Here is a 21,173-nt window from a genome sequence, read left to right as displayed (position 1 = left end):
ATGACTAATGTTGAGTCCATGGATTATACGCACTCTCACCCTTCCATCATGGCTAGCCTCTTCAGTACCGTGCATTGCCCTTTCTCACCTCGAGAGTTGGTGCAAACTTCGCCGGTGCATCCAAACCCCGTGATATGAGACGCTCTGTCACACATAAGCCTTATTATATCTTCCTCAAAACAGCCACCATACCTACCTATTATGGCATTTCCATAGCCATTCCGAGATATATTTCCATCCAACTTCCATCATCATCATATACATGACTTCAGCATTCATTGTCATATTGCTTTGCATGATCGTAAGATAGCTAGCATGATGTTTTCACGGCTTGTCCGTTTTTTGATGTCATTGCTACGCTAGATCATTGCACATCCTGGTACACCGCCAGAGGCATTCATATAGTCATATCTTTGTTCTAGATATCAAGTTGTAATATTGAGTTGTAAGTAAATAAAAGTGTGATGATCATCATTATTAGAGCATTATCCCAGTGAGGAAAGGATGATGGAGACTATGATTCCCCCACAAGTCGGGATGAGACTCTGGACTTTATCAAAAAAATAAAAGAGGCCAAAGAAGCCCAAATAAAAAAAGAGGCCAAAGAAGCCCACCAAAATAATAATAAAAAATAATAAAAAAGGAAAATAAAAAAAGAGAAAAAGAGAGAAGGGGCAATGTTACTATCCTTTTACGACACTTGTGCTTCAAAGTAGCACCATGTTCTTCATATAGAGAGTCTCTTGAGTTATCACTTTCATATACTAGTGGGAATTTTCATTATAGAACTTGGCTTGTATATTCCAACGATGGGCTTCCTCAAATGCCCTAGGTCTTCATGAGCAAGCAAGTTGGATGCACACCCACTTAGTTTCTAGTTTGAGCTTTCATACACTTATAGATCTTAGTGCATCCGTTGCATGGCAATCCCTACTCCTCACATTGACATCAATTGATGGGCATCTCCATAGCCCGTTGATTAGCCGCGTCGATGTGAGACTTTCTTCTTTTTGTCTTCTCCACATAACCTCCACCATCATATTCTATTCCACCTATAGTGCTATGTCCATGGCTCACGCTCATGTATTGCGTGAAAGTTGAAAAGGTTTGAGAACGTCAAAAGTATGAAACAATTGCTTGGCTTGTCATCGGGGTTGTGCATGATGTGAATATTTTGTGTGGTGAAGATGGAGCATAGCCAGACTATATGATTTTGTAGGGATAACTTTCTTTGGCCATGTTATTTTGAAAAGACATGATTGCTTTATTAGTGTGCTTGAAGTATTATTGTCTTAATGTCAAAAGATAGACTATTGCTTTGAATCACTTGTGTCTTAATATTCATGCCATGATTAGATTATGTGATCAAGATTATGCTAGGTAGCATTCCACATCAAAAATTATCTTTTTTATCATTTACCTACTCGAGGACGAGTAGGAATTAAGCATGGGGATGCTGATACGTCTCCGTCGTCTCTATAATTTTTGATTGTCCCATGCCAATATTCTACAACTTTCATATACTTTTGGCAACTTTTTATACTATTTTTGGGACTAACATATTGATCCAGTGCCCAGTGCCAGTTCCTGTTTGTTGCATGTTTCTTGTTTCGCAGAAAATCCATATCAAACAGAGTCCAAACGGGATAAAAACTGACGGAGATTTTTTTGGAATATTTGTGATTTTTGGGAAGAAGAATCAACGCGATACGATGCCTGAGGGGGCCACGAGGCAGGGGGGCGCGCCCCAGGGGGTCAGGCGCACCCTGGACCCTCGTGGCCACCCTGTAAGGCGGTTGGAGCCCTTCTTTCGCCGCAAGAAAGCTAATTTCCGGATAGAGATTGTGTCCAAAATTCAGCCCCTAGAATTTATTTACGTGCTCTTGATTACCTTGCAAACCTATCCAAAAACACCTACAAAGTACTTCTAGTTTCATAGTTGTTCTAGGTAAAGCGAACGTTAAGCGTGCGTAGAGTTGTATCGGTGGTCGATAGAACTTGAGGGAATATTTGTTCTACCTTTAGCACCTCGTTGGGTTCGACACTCTTACTTATCGAAAGAGGCTACAATTGATCCCCTATACTTGTGGGTTATCACCCGCCCGGGCGGAGGAGCCCTTCCATGCCTCGATGCGGCTGATGGCCACCTCCAACCAGTCGGAGGTCCGATTGACAGTGTGCAAAATGGGAGTACCTGGCCAGAGGGCGGAGACCACCTGGGCTCCGGCACGCTGAAGACGGCGGAGAGCCCGATGCGCCGGCTGGAGATGAGCCTGGATGGCGAGCATCTGCTCGGCGAGGGTCCGTGGGGCGTTGGGCGCGATCGTGGCACCAGCCAGCCTCCACTCTTCACGGCGAGCCTCGACGGCTTGGCTGGCGGCGCACGAGTAACCAGGGAAATACTCTGCATAAGAAGAAAAAAGAAGTATGAAGCCGGAAGCCGACTCATATGACCAACCGGCAGGCAAAAGAAAGAGAAGGACAACTCACCATCGAGCAGGTCCTCGATCTCGCCATAGCCGTCTGACAAGGCCTTCTCCTTCTCGATCCAGTTCGAGCGCTGAGTCTCGAACTCGGCCTGAAGGGCCTCCTCAGCGTCCTTGAACTTCTGCAGCTCCGCCTGGTGCTTATTGTTGGAAATATGCCCTAGATGCAATAATAAATTGGTTATTATTATATTTCCTTGTTCATGATAATCGTTTATTATCCATGCTAGAATTGTATTGATAGGAAACTCAGATACATGTGTGGATACATAGACAACACCATGTCCCTAGTAAGCCTCTAGTTGACTAGCTCGTTGATCAATAGATGTTTATGGTTTCCTGACCATGGACATTGGATGTCGTTGATAACGGGATCACATCATTAGGAGAATGATGTGATGGACAAGACCCAATCCTAAGCCTAGCACAAGATCGTGTAGTTCGTTTGCTAAGAGTTGTTCTAATGTCAAGTATCATTTCCTTAGACCATGAGATTGTGCAACTCCCGGATACCGTAGGAATGCTTTGGGTGTACCAAACGTCACAACGTAACTGGGTGGCTATAAAGGTGCACTACAGGTATCTCCGAAAGTGTCTGTTGGGTTGGCACGAATCGAGACTGGGATTTGTCACTCCGTGTAAACGGAGAGGTATCTCTGGGCCCACTCGGTAGGACATCATCATAATGTGCACAATGTGACCAAGGAGTTGATCACGGGATGATGTGAGTTATGGAACGAGTAAAGAGACTTGCCGGTAACGAGATTGAACAAGGTATAGGGATACCGACGATCGAATCTCGGGCAAGTAACATACCGGTATACAAAGGGAATTGTATACGGGATTGATTGAATCCTCGACATCATGGTTCATCTGATGAGATCATCGTGGAACATGTGGGAGCCAACATGGGTATCCAGATCCCGCTGTTGGTTATTGACCGGAGAACGTCTCGGTCATGTCTGCATGGTTCCCGAACCCGTAGGGTCTACACACTTAAGGTTCGGTGACGCTAGGGTTGTAGAGATATTAGTATGCGGTAACCCGAAAGTTGTTCGGAGTCCCGGATGAGATCCCGGACGTCACGAGGAGTTCCGGAATGGTCCGGAGGTAAAGATTTATATATGGGAAGTCTTATTTTGGTCGCCGGAAAAGTTTCGCACTTTATCGGTATTGTACCGGGAGTGCCGAAAGGGGTCCGGGGGTCCACCAAGGGGTCCACCAGCCCCGGGGGGGCACATGGGCTGTGGGGGGTGCGCCTTGGCCTATATGGGCCAAGGGAACCAGCCCCAAGAGGCCCATGCGCCAAGAGATAAGATAAAGGGAGAGTCCTAAAGGGGGAAGGCACCTCCGAGGTGCCTTGGGGAGGATGGACTCCTCCCTGGCCGCACCCTTCCTTGGAGGAAGGGCCAAGGCTGCGCCCCCCCTCTCCCTTGGCCCTATATATAGTGGGGGAGGGAGGGCAGCAGCAATCCAAGCCCTGGCGCCTCCCTCTCCCTCCCGTGACACCTCTTCCTCCCCGCTTGCGCTTGGCGAAGCCCTGTCGGGATCCCGCTACTTCCACCACCACGCCATCGTGCTGCTGGATCTCCATCAACCTCTCCTCCCCCCTTGCTGGATCAAGAAGGAGGAGACATCGCTGCTCCGTACGTGTGTTGAACGCGGAGGTGCCGTCCGTTCGGCGCTAGGATCATCGGTGATTTGGATCACGACGAGTACGACTCCATCAACCCCGTTCTCTTGAACGCTTCCGCTCGCGATCTACAAGGGTATGTAGATGCACTCCTTCCCTCTCGTTGCTAGTAAACTCCATAGATTGATCTTGGTGATGCGTAGAAAATTTTGAATTTCTGCTACGTTCTCCAACAGTGGCATCATGAGCTAGGTCTATGCGTAGTTTCTATGCACGAGTAGAACACAAAGTAGTTGTGGGCGTCGATTTTGTCAATTCTTCTTGCCGCTACTAGTCTTATCTTGTTTCGGCGGCATTGTGGGATGAAGCGGCCCGGACCGACCTTACACGTACGCTTACGTGAGACAGGTTCCACTGACTGACATGCACTAGTTGCATAAGGTGGCTAGCGGGTGTCTGTGTCTCCCAGTTTATTCGGAACGGATTCGATGAAAAGGGTCCTTATGAAGGGTAAATAGAAATTGGCATATCACGTTGTGGTTTTACGTAGGTAAGAAACGTTCTTGCTAGAAACCTATACAAGCCACGTAAAAACTTGCAACAACAATTAGAGGACGTCTAACTTGTTTTTGCAGCATGTGCTATGTGATGTGATATGGCCAGAAGATGTGATGAATGATATATGTGATGTATGAGATTGATCATATTCTTGTAATAGGAATCACGACTTGCATGTCGATGAGTATGACAACCGGCAGGAGCCATAGGAGTTGTCTTTATTTTTTGTATGACCTGCGTGTCATTGAATAACGCCATGTAAATTACTTTACTTTATTGCTAAGCGCGTTAGCCATAGAAGTAGAAGTAATCGTTGGCGTGACAACTTCATGAAGACACAATGATGGAGATCATGATGATGGAGATCATGGTGTCATGCCGGTGACAAAGATGATCATGGTGCCCCGAAGATGGAGATCAAAGGAGCAAAATGATATTGGCCATATCATGTCACTATTTGATTGCATGTGATGTTTATCATGTTATGCATCTTATTTGCTTAGAACGACGGTAGCTTAAATAAGATGATCCCTCACTAAAATTTCAAGAGACGTGTTCCCCCTAACTGTGCACCGTTGCGAAGGTTCGTTGTTTCGAAGCACCACGTGATGATCGGGTGTGATAGATTCTAACGTTCGAATACAACGGGTGTTGACGAGGCTAGCATGTACAGACATGGCCTCGGAACACATGCAAAACACTTAGGTTGACTTGACGAGCCTAGCATGTACAGACATGGCCTCGGAACATAAGAGACCGAAAGGTCGAACATGAGTCGTATAGCAGATACGATCAACATGGAGATGTTCACCGATGATGACTAGTCCGTCTCACGTGATGATCGGACACGGCCTAGTTTGACTCGGATCATGTATCACTTAGATGACTAGAGGGATGTCTATCTGAGTGGGAGTTCATTAATCAGATGAACTTCATTATCATGAACATAGTCAAAAGGTCTTTGCAAATTATGTCATACGCTTTAGTTCTACTGTTTAAGATATGTTCCTAGAGAAAATTTAGTTGAAAGTTGGTAGTAGCAATTATGCGGACTGGGTCCGTAAACTGAGGATTGTCCTCATTGCTGCACAGAAGGCTTATGTCCTTAATGCACCGCTCGGTGTGCTGAACCTCAGCGTCGTCTGTAGATGTTGCGGAACATCTGACATACACGTTTTGATGACTACGTGATAGTTCAGTGCGTAATGCTAACGGTTTAGAATTGTGGCACAAGAGACGTTTTTGAAACGTCGCAGAACATATGAGATGTTCCGAAGACTGAAATTGGGATTTCAGACTAGTGCCCACGTCAAGAGGTATGAGACCTCTGACAAGTTTCTTAAGCCTGCAAACTAAGGGAGAAAAAGCTCAATCGTTGAGCATGTGCTCAGATTGTCTGAGTACCACAATCGCTTGAATGGAGTGGGAGTTAATCTCCCAAATGAGATAGTGATAGTTCTCCATAGTCACTGCCACCAAGCTAGTAGAGCTTCGTGATGAACTATAACATATCAGGGATAGTTATGATGATCCTTGAGCTATTCGCGATGTTTGACACCGCGAAAGTAGAAATCAAGAAGGAGCATCAATTGTTGATGGTTAGTAAAACCACTAGTTTCTAGAAGGGAAAAGGCAAAAGGGATACTTCATGAAATAGCAAATCGTTTGCTGCTCTAGTGAAGAATCCCAAGGTTGAACCCAAACCCGACACTGAGTGCTTCTGTAATGAGGGGAACGATCACTGAAGCAGTACTACCCTAGATACTTGGTAGATGAGAAGGCGGGCAAGGTCGACAGAAGTATATTGGATATACGTTATATGAATGTGTACTTTACTAGTACTCCTAGCAGCACTAGGGTATTAGATACCGGTTCGGTTGCTAAGTGTTAGTAACTCGAAATAAAAGCTGCGGAATAAACGGAGACTAGCTAAAGGTGAGATGACGATATGTGTTGGAAGTGTTTCCAAGGTTGATGTGATCAAGCATCGCATGCTCCCTCTACCATCGAGATTTGGTGTTTGTGTTGAGCATGATTGGATTATGTTTATCGCAATACGGTTATTCATCTAAGGAGAATAATGGTTACTCTGTTTATTTGAATAATACCTTCAATGGTCTTGCACCTAAAATGAATCTCGATCGTAGTGATACACATGTTCATGCCAAAAGATATAAAATAGTAATGATAGTTCCACATACTTGTGGCACTGACATTTGAGTCATATTGGTATAGAACGCATGAAGAAGCTCCATGTAGATGGATCTTTGGACTCAGTCGTTTTTTAAAAGATTGAGACATGCGAACCATGTCTATTGGTATATATGCATGAAGAAACTCCATGCAGATGGATCGTTTGGACTCGCTTGATTTTGAATCACTTGAGACATGCAAATCATACCACATGGGCAAGATGACTGAAAGGCCTCGTTTTCAGTAAGATGGAACAAGAAAGCAACTTATTGGAAGTAATACATTTTAATGTATGCAGTCCAATGAGTGCTGAGGCATGCAGTGGATATCGTTATGTTCTTACTTCACAGATGATTTGAGTGGATGCTGAGTGTATTTACTTGATGAAACACAAGTCTGAATTATTGAAAGGTTCAAGTAATTTCAGAGTGAAGTTGAAGATCGTCGTGACAAGAGGATAAAATGTCTGTGATATGATCATAGAGATGAGTATCTGAGTTACGAGTTTGGCACACAATTAAGACATTGTGGAAAGTGTTTCACAATTAATACCGCCCGGAACATCATAGTGTAATGGTGTGTCCGAACATCATAACTGCACCCTATTGGATATGGTGCATACCATGATGTCTCTTATCGAATTACCACTATCGTTTATGGGTTAGGCATTAGAGACAACCGCATTCACTTTAAAAGGGGCACCACGCAATTCCGTTGAGACGACACCGTTTAGAGAAACCTAAGTTGTCGTTTCTTAAAAGTTTGGGGCTGCGATGCTTATGTGAAAAAGTTTCAGGCTGATAAGCTCGAACCCAAAGCGGATAAATGCGTCTTCATAGAATACCCAAAACAGTTGGGTATACCTCCTATTTCAGATCTGGAAGCAAAAGTAATTGCTTCTAGAAACAGGTCCTTTCTCGAGGAAAAGTTTCTCTCGAAAGAATTGAGTGGGAGGATGGTGGAGACTTGATAAGGTTATTGAACCGTCACTTCAACTAGTGTGTAGCAGGGCACAGGAAGTTGTTCCTGTGGCACCTATACCAATTGAAGTGGAAGCTTATGATAGTGATCATGAAACTTCGGATCAAGTCACCACCAAACCTCGTAGGACGACGAGGATGCGTGCTACTTCAGAGTGGTACGTGATCCTGTCTGGGATATCATGTTGTTGGACAATACTGAACCTACGAGCTATGGAGAAGCGATGGTGGGCCCATATTCCGACAAATGGTTAGAAGCCATGAAATCCGAGATAAATGGATCTTTGAGAAGAAGACGGACGTGGACGGTAATGTTACCGTCTATGAAGCTCGACTTGTGGCAAAGAGTATTTCCACAAGTTCAAGGAGTTGACTACGATGAGATTTTCCCATCCGTAGCGATGCTTAAGTCCGTCGGAATCATGTTAGCATTAGCTGCAATCTGGCAGATGGATGTCAAAACAAGTTTCCTTACCAGTTTTCGTAAGGAAAGGTTGTATGTGATACAATCAGAAAGGTTTTGTCGATCCTAAGGATGCTAAAAGGTATGCTAGCTCCAGCGATCCTTCCATGGACTAGAGCAAGCATCTCGGAGTCAGAATATACACTTTGATGGAGTGATCAAAGTTTTTGGGTTTATACAAAGTTTGTTAGAAACTTGTATTTACAATAAAGTGAGTGGGAGCGCTGCAACATTTCTGATAAGTATATGTGAATGACATATTGTTGATCCGAAATGATGTAAAATTTCTGAAAAGCATAAAGGGTTGTTTGAAAGGAGTTTTTCAAAGGAAGACCTGGATAAAGCTGCTTACATATAGGGCATCAAGATCTATAGAGATAGATCAAGACGCCTGATGATACTTTCAAAGAACGCACACCTTGACATGATTTTGAAAGAGTTCAAAATGGATCAGCAAAGAAGGAGTTCTTGGCTGTGTTACAAGGTGTGAGTATTGAGTAAGACTCAAGACCTGACCACAGCAAAAAAGAGAGAAAGGACGAAGGTCGTCCCCTATGCTTCAGACGTAGGCTCTACAGTATGCTATGCTGTGTACCGCACATGAAGTGTGCCTTGCCATGAGTTGGTCAAGGGGTACAATAGTGATCCGGGAATGGATCACATGACAGCAGTCGAATTTATCCTTAGTATGTAGTGGACTAAGGAATTTTCTCGATGATGGAGGTGAAAAGGAGTTCGTCGTAAAGGGTTACGTCGATGCGAACTTTGACACTAATCCGGATGACTCTGAGTAGTAAACCGGATTCGTATAGTAGAGCAATCATTTGAAATGGCTCCAAATAGCGCGTGGTAGCATCCACAAGATGACATAGATATTCGTAAAGCACACACGGATCTGAAAGGTTCAGACCCGTTGACTAATAACCTCTCTCACAAGCATAACATGATCAAATCAGAACTCATTGAGTGTTAATCACATAGAGATGTGAACTAGATTGTTGACTCTAGTAAACTCTTTGGATGTTGGTCACATGGTGATGTGACCGGTGAGTGTTAATCACATGGTGATGTGAACTAGATTATTGACTCTAGTGCAAGTGGGAGACTGTTGGAAATATGCCCTAGAGGCAATAATAAATTGGTTATTATTATATTTCCTTGTTCATGATAATCGTTTATTATCCATGCTAGAATTGTATTGATAGGAAACTCAGATACATGTGTGGATACATAGACAACACCATGTCCCTAGTAAGCCTCTAGTTGACTAGCTCGTTGATCAATAGATGGTTATGGTTTCCTGACCATGGACATTGGATGTCGTTGATAATGGGATCACATCATTAGGAGAATGATGTGATGGACAAGACCCAATCCTAAGCCTAGCACAAGATCGTGTAGTTCGTTTGCTAAGAGCTTTTCTAATGTCAAGTATCATTTCCTTAGACCATGAGATTGTGTAACTCCCGGATACCGTAGGAATGCTTTGGGTGTACCAAACGTCACAACGTAACTGGGTGGCTATAAAGGTGCACTACAGGTATCTCCGAAAGTGTCTGTTGGGTTGGCACGAATCGAGACTGGGATTTGTCACTCCGTGTAAACGGAGAGGTATCTCTGGGCCCACTCGGTAGGACATCATCATAATGTGCACAATGTGACCAAGGAGTTGATCACGGGATGATGTGAGTTACGGAACGAGTAAAGAGACTTGCCGGTAACGAGATTGAACAAGGTATAGGGATACCGACGATTGAATCTCGGGCAAGTAACATACCGGTAGACAAAGGGAATTATATACGGGATTGATTGAATCCCCGACATCGTGGTTCATCCGATGAGATCATCGTGGAACATATGGGAGCCAACATGGGTATCCAGATCCCGCTGTTGGTTATTGACCGGAGAACGTCTCGGTCATGTCTGCATGGTTCCCGAACCCGTAGGGTCTACACACTTAAGGTTCGGTGACGCTAGGGTTGTAGAGATATTAGTATGCGGTAACCCGAAAGTTGTTCGGAGTCCCGGATGAGATCCCGGACGTCACGAGGAGTTCCGGAATGGTCCGGAGGTAAAGATTTATATATGAGAAGTCTTATTTTGGTCGCCGGAAAAGTTTCGCACTTTATCCGTATTGTACCGGGAGTGCCGAAAGGGGTTCGGGGGTCCACCAAGGGGTCCACCAGCCCCGGGGGGGCCACATGGGCTGTGGGGGGTGCGCCTTGGCCTATATGGGCCAAGGGAACCAGCCCCAAGAGGCCCATGCGCCAAGAGATAAGATAAAGGGAGAGTCCTAAAGGGGGAAGGCACCTCCGAGGTGCCTTGGGGAGGATGGACTCCTCCCTGGCCGCACCCTTCCTTGGAGGAAGGGCCAAGGCTGCGCCCCCCCTCTCCCTTGGCCCTATATATAGTGGGGGGGAGGGAGGGCAGCAGCAATCCAAGCCCTGGCGCCTCCCTCTCCCTCCCGTGACACCTCTTCCTCCCCGCTTGCGCTTGGCGAAGCCCTGCCGGGATCCCGCTACTTCCACCACCACGCCGTCGTGCTGCTGGATCTCCATCAACCTCTCCTCCCCCCTTGCTGGATCAAGAAGGAGGAGACGTCGCTGCTCCGTACGTGTGTTGAACGCGGAGGTGCCGTCCGTTCGGCGCTAGGATCATCGGTGATTTGGATCACGACGAGTACGACTCCATCAACCCCGTTCTCTTGAACGCTTCCGCTCGCGATCTACAAGGGTATGTAGATGCACTCCTTCCCTCTCGTTGCTAGTAAACTCCATAGATTGATCTTGGTGATGCATAGAAAATTTTGAATTTCTGCTACGTTCTCCAACACTTGTCCGCCTGGTCAGCCAGTTGCTTGGCCAGGCGGTCGCGCTCCTGTTCCACCCTGCTGCGCTCCTCCTCCTTGGTGCGCAGCGTGGTTTGAGCTTCGCCCAACTCTTGCCGCAAGGTAGCATTTGCTCCTGCAGAAGAAAAAAGAGAAAAGACGATCATCAAATTAACAAGGAAAGAAGTAGTTGCCGGAAGATCCGACCCGACTGCTCAGCAGTCGGCCCGAATCTTGGGGGCTACACCCCGCGGGTGTGCTGGCGCGCCCCCGCAGGAACGAAGAGCGGAGTGCTTACTCCGGCTGTCGGTCAGCTCGGCGGTCCGCTTGGCTAGCTCCTGGACTTGGGAGTTGTAGGCGGCCGCACGAATGTTGTGGTAATCCTACAACAGAATCACCAGAAGAAAAGAAAGGGTCAGCACTTGGAACTTACCTTTAAGTTCCGAGCCGCCTGCTCAGCAGCCGGCCCGGAACTCGGGGGCTACACCCAGTGGGTGCGCTGGCGCACCCCCACGGAAGATTGCAAAGATTGAAAGCAAAAGCATAAGGAGCATACCCGGACGGCGGCTCGCGACGCCAGGGACATCTGCGTGTAGTTCTGGAGGGCGTCACCCTGGGCTTGAAGCCGGGACCGGACTTCCTATGCAGCCTTGTTCAGGACGCCTGTCCCGCCCCCAGACGTCCACTCCCGCCGGACGACACTAGTGGCCTCCGCCTCCGGGGCCGACGAGCTCGAGGCACCGATCTCCTGAGGCCGCGGCGCCGAAGTCGCCTTCGCCGCACGCGGACGCGATGGAGTGCGGGCCACGGGGGTCGCCCCCACCACCAGCTCGCCACCGACTTGAGGCGCCGGCGGCGCGTTAGGCCGACTGCCCTGGGTCTCGACAACCGGCGTCTGCTGGGGCACCTCCGTCCTTGGGATGACGGTGTCGCCCCCCTCCCTCTCCATGACTGGCTGGTCGTTGCCAGCTGCTCCAATCGGCGCCAGGATCTCTGGCGCCGGTGGCATGGAGCGCAGTGAGACGACCAGCTGTGGAGCCTGGCCACCCTCGGCTGCCCCTGCTTGTGCCTTGGTGGCCATGTCCGCCTGGGCCTTGATCGCCTCCTCCTCACGGGCCTTGGCCGCCACGTCCGCCTCCTGCGCCGCCTTGGTCGCGTCCGCCTTCGCCTGCTCCGCCCTCTCCTTCTCCTCGCGCGCCTCCTGCGCGTTCTTCTCCGTCGCCTCCCGGAGGTCGGCGAGTGGGTCTATGCGGCGGGTGTTGGTGGAGCCCTCCATCCCCCCGATGATGGAGGCGGAGGCCGACCGCTCAAGTGAGAGCGAAGCTCTGCTCACGCAAGACAAGAAGAATTCAGAAAGGGTTTGCGAAAAAGACATAGAAAGGACAAAGGAAGACACAAGAAAAGATATGCTCTTACGCGGACACCGTCGGCGGCTACTTCGGGGCCCTCTGGAACCGGGCTGCCTTCGCGGCGGCCTCCTCCCGCCTGGTCACTGCGGCCGAGCCCTTGGGCTTCTTTGGTCGGCCGCCTTGCAGCTGCGTGCCGGCTCGACACTTCGGTGCGCCGCCTGGTGCGGGTGGCGCCGCTAAGGAGCTCTCCCCCGCCTTGTTGGCGACTGGCGGGCGGCGCGGCTCGGCCTCCTCCTCGTCGTCATCCGGCCACGTCTCGAGGCCGCCTCCTCCACCGGAGCCGCCTGCCCCGTCGCCACCGCCTGTGGCGTCGTCTTCCTCCAAAGCGGCCTCCCCCAAGTCGGGGTCGTCCGCGTCGCTCACTGCTCGGTCCGGCAGGTACTCCTGGCCTTGCGCCAGGGCGTCGGCTGCCGGCTGGGTCGTGAGGAGCTGCGACACGTCCGACTGATCAGTCGGCGAAGCATAGCACAACAGACAAGACAAGAAAAGAGAGTTAAGAAGCTCACCGCAGGCGGCGGGAGTGCGCGTGAATATGGCCACTTGCCGAACTGCCACTCTGACTCCGAGAGTTTGCAGTTCGAGATCTCGTTCACCAGGCGGGCCGCCTCCATGGCTGGCATCTCTCGGGTGGACAGCCGACACAGGTCTCGGTGCCCACTCATCTGACTGATCAAATGAGGCCGACCCTGGAGATGGAGAACCCGGCGCTCCACGAAGGCGGTCGACAAGTCGGAGGCCTTGAGGCCCTCCGAGTCCGTCATCACCTTAAGCCTGGCGACGGCGGCGGTGGAGGCGGCCGAAAGATGCTTCGGCTTGAAGGTCCAGTTGGTGCGCGGCTCAGCCGGTGGGCCGGCTTCGTAAGCCGGCAGGTTGACGAAGTCCAGCGCCGGATTGACGTTCTTGACGTAGAAATATGACTTTTGCCACAGCTTGACCGACTGCGTCAAGCTGATGGACGGGAAGGGGTTCCCGGCTCCCGGGCGCCGCACTGAGCCGCCTCGTTCTTGGCGGAGACACCGAGTTTTGTGTAGAAGAACACTCCCCACAGTTCGAGAGTGGGAAGAATGCCGAGGTAGCCCTCGCACAGCATGACGGAGGCCGACAACAGCACCACCGTGTTTGGTGTGAGGTGGTGCGGCTGGAGGTGGTAAAACTGGAGGAAGGAGCAGAGGAAGCCGCTCGCCGGCAGGCCGAAGCCCCGGAGGAAGTGCGAGCGGACGATGACGCGCTCGCCTTCCTCCGGCGCCGGCGAGATCTCCTTCGCAGGCATGACGCGCGTCTGGACGTAGCCCTCGTCGGGCAGCCGCCGCGTGTTGCGGAGGAAGGTGATGTGTTCTTCGATGACATTCGAGCCATCCCAGTCGTCGGCTCGCTCTCGCGCCATGGAAGCTCATGCTCGACGGGGCGATGGCGCGACGAAGAGACTGGGCTTGGTGACGATGGGCCGCGGTAGCACTTTGGCAAGTTGCGGGAGTGCGGCGGCGGCAGAAAGAGAGAAGAGGAAGAGTAAAGCAAAGGGAGAGGAGGGCGCGTGTGCTAGAGCCGCCCCCTCCTCCCCCTACTTATAGCCCTGGGCTGCGAAGCCAAGGGGACGGGGCGTGGGGATCGTGGGATTAACTGTGCCCACGACCCCACGACCCCGCATTAACCGCGCAGTAACGGCACAGAGCAATCATGCCACGGAATCCCAACCGTTCGCCTCGGCCGCAACGGATCTGCGCGCGTGCCGAGGCCCGGTAGTGGTGGGCCCCAGCCTGCGGCGACGTCCCGTCACGCGCGTGGGTTGGCAAGCGGCCAGGCCGACTGGCGACAGGTGGCGTGCAGCTGGCAGGCGACAAGACTGGCGCCAGGCTGGCGCGCCACCCAGCTCCTGCCGAGACGTTTCAAAAACTACCAGGCGGCCTGCCTAGTCGTATCCGACTCCAAGCAGTCGGCACTTCAGAAGACGGACGGAGCAAGATCAATGAAGCACTCGGAATATGAAGCTGCCGAGGCTCCTTCCTTTCTTCAGCCACGGAGCCACACCAACTTTCGGGACTACTGTCGGAGTAATCGGCCACGGGTAGCCTAATCGGCCCCCCATGGCGCTTCAAGACATCGGGGCCGGCTGCTCCCCTCAAGATTCAAAGAGCCAAGCGCCGCCTCCTTGCGGCCGGCTGGTCCAAGCGGCCGGCTGCCAGGAGACGGCAAAACCCAGCAGGCGGCCACGAGGGGGCCAGCTCCTAGCAGGCGGCCTCCAGTGAGGCCGGCTCCTAGCAGGCGGCCCTAGGCGTCCTCAAAGTCTGCACCCACATAAATACGATGAGACGGGGCGTGGCTACAACACGCCCTGCCACCCCCAAATCTAGGGTCAGGTGTGGCCACAGTGCGCCGTACCTGACGGAGATCCCCCGCCCGGTGCGGCACTGTTGCCACGCTGCCATGACATCACCCCTGTCAGAGGGAGCCATGCTCCCACGACGGGCTGTCGGTACGGCCCGCAGGCGGCGGGCCCCACCTGTCTGTGAGAAGCTAGAGAGCGGCCATCCCTGGCCAGTTGGCTCAAGGGGGGCCGGCTGATGACCAGGCGGACCACCCCCTCCTTGGGATTTGTGTGTCATTAACCAGAAGAGACGGGGAGTGGCTATAGTGAACGCCCACCAGGTGGCGGTACTGTAGACACGCCTCCCCCGACAAAGCATGCATCATTAGCAGCACGGCTACAGTACCGAGCAGCCGGCAAGACCCACAAGCGGCGGGCACGGCCTGTCGGCCAAGTACGAGACAGCCGGCGGGGCCCACCAGGCGGCAGGCCCCATCAGCCAGCGGAGAAGCCAGCGACCAGAGACACTGACAGCTGGGTCCTACACCCGGCCAGATTACCTTTGTACCCTTGGGGGTAGGCCTATATAAACCCCCCAGGGCACCCATGCAAAGGGTTCAGACTTTAGTCCATCTACACCCACGTATAGAGAGAGAGGAAACTAGGGCTAGCCTTTCTTTTCTTCCCCCTCTAGAGAAACAGCTCAAGGAGCAAGCTTGTAGCCACCATTGTTGCTTGAGTGATCATGCGGAGACCCCGCAGAGCAGGACTAGGGGTGTTATCTCCTAGGAGAGCCCCGAACCTGGGTAAGATCCGCGGGCGGGCATGTTTGCTCCTTATCCCGTTTCCAGGCACCGGTGACGTATTATTAGCCCCCTCCATGATAAGCCATCCTTTGGCATATGTCGCACGACACCCCCGATAATCGTCCAAACTGTTCCCGGGAAAACAAAATTTTACTCCTGTCTGTTTCATCTTGTGATCAACCCGATGTGCTCATTCAAAAAAAATCACCATGATCTTCTCAGTTCTGAGTCATACGGTCCTTAAATAAACACAAATTTATTACTTAGTTATTTCTTGGGAATCAATTTTCTAGTTTTTTGTGAGAGGAATCAATTTTCTACTCCTTCCTTTCCTAAATATAAGTTCTTTTGAACCAAAGATCATAGAACAATTGTTCTACGGTATGAATTTTATAAAAATAAAGTAAATATGTACAAGCATAAATAAAAAAATATGGCTCAGCGTCTATCCAAATCCAGTTCTATCCAGCATCATGAAACTAATGGGGTTTAGCTAAGATGAGTGTCTGACCAATTTTTGAAACTGTGTGCATGTTGCGCCTTGATCTTGTGTGTCAGAAGCAGAAGGTCTTTTCTCATTGCAAATCTCCAGGATAGAATAGTTGGCACCCGATGTTGAAAGATCGATGCATTTCGTTGCATCCAAATGTGCCAGCATCCCATGATTATAATGGTGAGAGCAAACTTCGTGGGCGGAGATGTTGGGGAACGCAGTATTTCAAAAAATTTACCTACGAACATGCAAGATCTATCTACGTGGTGCACAACAACGAGCGGGAGAGTGTGTCCATGTACCCTCGTAGACCGAAAGCGGAAGCGTTAAGTAACGCGGTTGATGTAGTCGAACATCTTCGCGATCCAACCGATCAAGTACCGAACGCACGGCACCTCCGCGATCTGCACACGTTCAGCTCGGTGACGTCCCTCGTACTCTTGATCCAGCTGAGGCCGAGGGAGAGTTTCGTCAGCACGACGGCGTGGTGACGGTGTTGATGAAGTTACTGACGCAGGGCTTCGCCTAAGCACTACAATGATATGACCGAGGTGGAAATCTGTGGAGGGGGGCACCGCACACAGCTAAGACAACTGTCAACTTGTGTCCTAGGGTGCCCCCTGCCCCCGTATATAAAGGAGCAAGGGGGAGGCCGGCCGGCCCTCATAGGCGCGCCAAGGGGGGAGGAATCCTCCTCCTAGTAGGAGTAGGACTCCCCCCTTTCCTAGTCCTACTAGGAGAAGAAGGAAGGAGGGGAAAGAGAAGGAAGGAGGGGGCGCTGCCCCTCCCCCTAGTCCAATTCGGACTAGGCCCATGGGGGGCGCGCGGCCAGGCCTTGGCAGCCCCTCTCTCTCTCCCTTAGGCCCAATAAGGGCCATTACTTCTCCGGTGGTTCCGGTAACCCTTCCGGCACTCTGATATTTATCCGGTGACCCCCGGAACTCATCGGGTGTCCGAATAACATCATCCAATATATCAATCTTTATGTCTCGACCATTTCGAGACTCCTCATCATGTCTGTGATCACATCCGGGACTCCGAACAACCTTCGGTACATCAAAACACATAAACTCATAATACCGATCGTCATCGAACGTTAAGCGTGCGGACCCTACGGGTTCGAGAACTATGTAGGCATGACCGAGACTCATCTCCGGTCAATAACCAATAGCGGAACCTGGATGCTCATATTGGCTCCCACATATTCTACAAAGATCTTTATCGGTCAAACCGCATAACAACATACGTTGTTCCCTTTGTCATCGGTATGTTACTTGCCCGAGATTCGATCGTCGGTATCTCAATACCTAGTTCAATCTCGTTACCCGCAAGTCTCTTTACTCATTCCGTAATGCATCATCCCATAACTAATTCATTAGTCACATTGCTTGCAAGGCTTATAGTGATGTGCACCGAGAGGGCCCAGAGATACCTCTCCGACAATTAGAGTGATAGATCCTAATCTTGATCTATGCCAACTCAACAAACACCATCGGAGACACCTGTAGAGCATCTTTATAATCACCCAATTACGTTGTGACGTTTGATAGCACACTAAGTGTTCCTCCGGTATTCGGGAGTTGCATAATCTGATAGTCATAGGAACATGTATAAGTCATGAAGAAAGCAATAGCAACAAACTAAACGATCATCGTGCTAAGCTAACGGATGGGTCTTGTCAATCACATCATTCACTAATGATGTGATCCCGTTAATCAAATGACAACTCATGTCTATGGCTAGGAAACTTAACCATCTTTGATTAACGAGCTAGTCAAGTAGAGGCATACTAGTGACACTCTGTTTGTCTATGTATTCACACATGTACTAAGTTTCTGGTTAATACAATTCTATCATGAATAATAAACATTTATCATGATATAAGGAAATATAAATAACAACTTTATTATTGCCTCTAGGGCATATTTCCTTCAGGAGCTTGTGCACTTTGGGTGATTTCATCTATGACAGATATTCCTCTGTTATGAATTAGGTGAGTTGAGCTTCAACAGTCTTGTGCAAAAGGGCAATCCCAGAAGAGATGTAAGATTGTCTCATCCGATGGAGTAGTGCAGATTGCACAGCTATAACATTGCAGATGAAGAACCTTTGAGTGCAACAAACTTCTTGTGTGGATTTTGTCATGTAATAAAAGCCAGAAGAAGATCGTATATCTTGGCATGACAGTACTGCTCCATACTCCCTCCGTCCTTAGAAGAGTGTACTTCCAACTTTGTTGGATCTCAAAGTTTGGCCGAGTTTATGCAAAAATATATCAATGCTTGAGAAACCAAATAGGTATATGATGAAAATTTATTGTATCATGAATATAATGCTATTAATTTGATGGCATAAATGTTGGTGTATTATTGTATAACTATGGTCAATCATAAAAAGGTTTGACTTTCCAACAAAGTTGGAAGTGCACTCTTCAAGGATGGAGGGAGTATGTCCTTGAAGATGTGGTGCGCAGACGGGGCTTGCCTGATGAAATTATATGTTTTTATCGATGAAAAAGTGGAGGAATTCCATTTATAAGTCCAAGTATCATTCTGATCATTGCAGTGTGTAGCTTGTAACAGTGTTTGGAGTTGTATCAGCCGATCAAATGCTTGATTTGCGAGGGGTGTGTGGAAAAGATTCACCAAATTGCTTTCCTGAAGTGAGGCATTAAGAGCGATGCCTGGTTGTCTTGCAAAAGAGAAAAGATGGGGAAACTGATCTCTCAACATGTTTTCAGACCAAAGATCACCCCACAACATGATGGTATTACCCTTGCCAATAGTGCATCTGGTAATGCCTTTATAAAGGGGAATTGATTTTGCAATATCTCTCCACCAAAACGAGCCAACCTTGCTTTTGGTCAGTGGCTTGTCTTGGAAGTAAGTTTCCGAGATAAGTTTTACCCATGGCAAATCATGTGAATTGTAGAATTTGTGGAGATATTTCATGAGTAGACATTTGTTATGCATAGTCAGATCCTTCTTAAATATAAGTCTTTTTTAGAGATTTTAATATGAGCTACATACGAAGCAAAGTGAGTGAATCTGCACTCTAAAATATGTCTATGTACATCCGTATGTAGTCCATATTGAAATCTCTAAAAAGACTTATATTTAGGAACGGTGGAAGTACTTAGCTATGACACGGCTTCAATAATATGAAAAAGACCATGTAAGCATGCCAGTACAACTTTTTGCAGATCAACTTATTGTGCATAGCATCACCACTCGCTTATACTTTCTTTTTCCCCAGCCGGCCCATCACTCATGTATGCATATTTTCGTTACAAAAATGTACTTACTATATACACGTGTATCCATCAGGCCAGCACTCTGTAACATAAGACCACAGCAAAGAAGATGCCATGTGGACTAGCGCTATCATTCATATAGAGAGAAGAAAACACAAGAGGATCTCATGTTTGGTTTCCTCCGAAAAATCTTATCTGACAGCCTCTCTTTTTTGTGGGGCATGTAATAGCCATTCCTTCCGAATTTCTGTGGAAAGCTTAATACCAAACGTAGAGCGACTAGTTCTTCATTCTAAACGGTATGAAATGAAAATTTTCTATAGGGCTTTTTATAACAAATATCCACAATTTTGCATCTTTTGCATGGAGAAGAGGAGAACAACTTATAAGGCTCGCAAGAAGCACACCAGCAGCAACTCAACATTTCACGGGGAGAAGAGAAGAGGAGTTCCGCTTGGGTCTCTCGGGCTCTCAACCAAACATATTTTCCTTTATTCCAAACACGGACCTTAGATTATTGTGTCTATCTTATTTTTGTATTTCTCAATCTTGCTATTCGCAGAGCTATAGATATGTGCGGTACGCATGCATGATGGTGACGTATGATTAGCACAAGATGGCCTTGTGGTTTTATTTATCTAAAAAGAGCGAACTACGCCTTTGGCGTTTCCCCAAATCTTTGCTTGTCTTAAGTGGCAAGGAAGGAATACTAAGATGCAGATGATCTATTTTTAAAGAAAAGGTCCCGCAAAAAAATTTTAAAGAAAAGGAAACCAAGGTGTAGATGAAGCCACGGTGCAAAGATGACATGGAAGATGGAACATGCATACATGAACCGATACTTTTCTTTCTTGCTCTCGAAGAAAGGAAAGGCGATCTCAACTTCTCGTCCGGAGAGTCTCCTCTGTTGCCGGCCTCCGGGGGAGCCGTCGGTGATGAGGGGATCGCCGGATCCACGTGTGTGGATCATTTTTTAGACCCTAGTAGTTTAGGTTTTCAGTCTGTTCATCGTTCTGACTTTGCCGACGGTGATGGCGGCGCTGAATAAAGAATTTCCAAATCCTTCCCTGACGAGGCGATTGGTCCTATGGTTGGGGATGGATTTAAAAACCACTCTGTTCAAATAAGGATGGCGTAGGGGCGGCGTACGTCATCCTCGTGGTGGAATTGTATCCTCGGATTCTGTTGTTGCAACAACGTTTGCTCCGGCGCCGGCGTAGAGCTTGGGGGGTAGACCAGGAGCGGATGCAGAATGTGGTCTGTATTGGCGGCATCTGAAAGATGGTGTATCATGTTCTAGATTCGTGGTTCATGGATGGAAGGTATGCTTTCGTACTCAATCACATTAGTCATGCGGGGTGCCAGATTTAGAGTTCGATGACGTGTCTGGGGTGTTGCATCAACCTGATTCATTCAACGGTAATGGTTTCACTTTTGATGAGCCACCTTGTAGGTCCGCAAAGCTGGATATCAGTGATGGAGTTGCGTCGAGCTCGAGTGAGGAGTTTGATCCGTCATTTTTTTTCTCCTTTGGTGGCTACTGTGGTGATGCTAGAGGCACGTGTCGGGCGTTGGTGTCAAGCTTAGAGGATTCTTTGGTCTTAATTTTAAATTTCCTTCTTGGCTGGTTTTTCTTTGTCAAAGGCTAACGTCTACTGTCTTTTCAGTTTTGTCAGGTCAGTGTTTACGTGGCTTACACTATGACCTTTATGATATAAACGAGACACATATACCATGCAAAAAATGATGAAGCATTCTTTTAACCGATCG

Source organism: Triticum aestivum, chromosome 5D (assembly GCF_018294505.1).
Source record: "Triticum aestivum cultivar Chinese Spring chromosome 5D, IWGSC CS RefSeq v2.1, whole genome shotgun sequence".
NCBI classification, from domain to species: Eukaryota; Viridiplantae; Streptophyta; class Magnoliopsida; order Poales; family Poaceae; genus Triticum; species Triticum aestivum.
Note: the sequence above shows the minus strand (reverse complement) of the source record.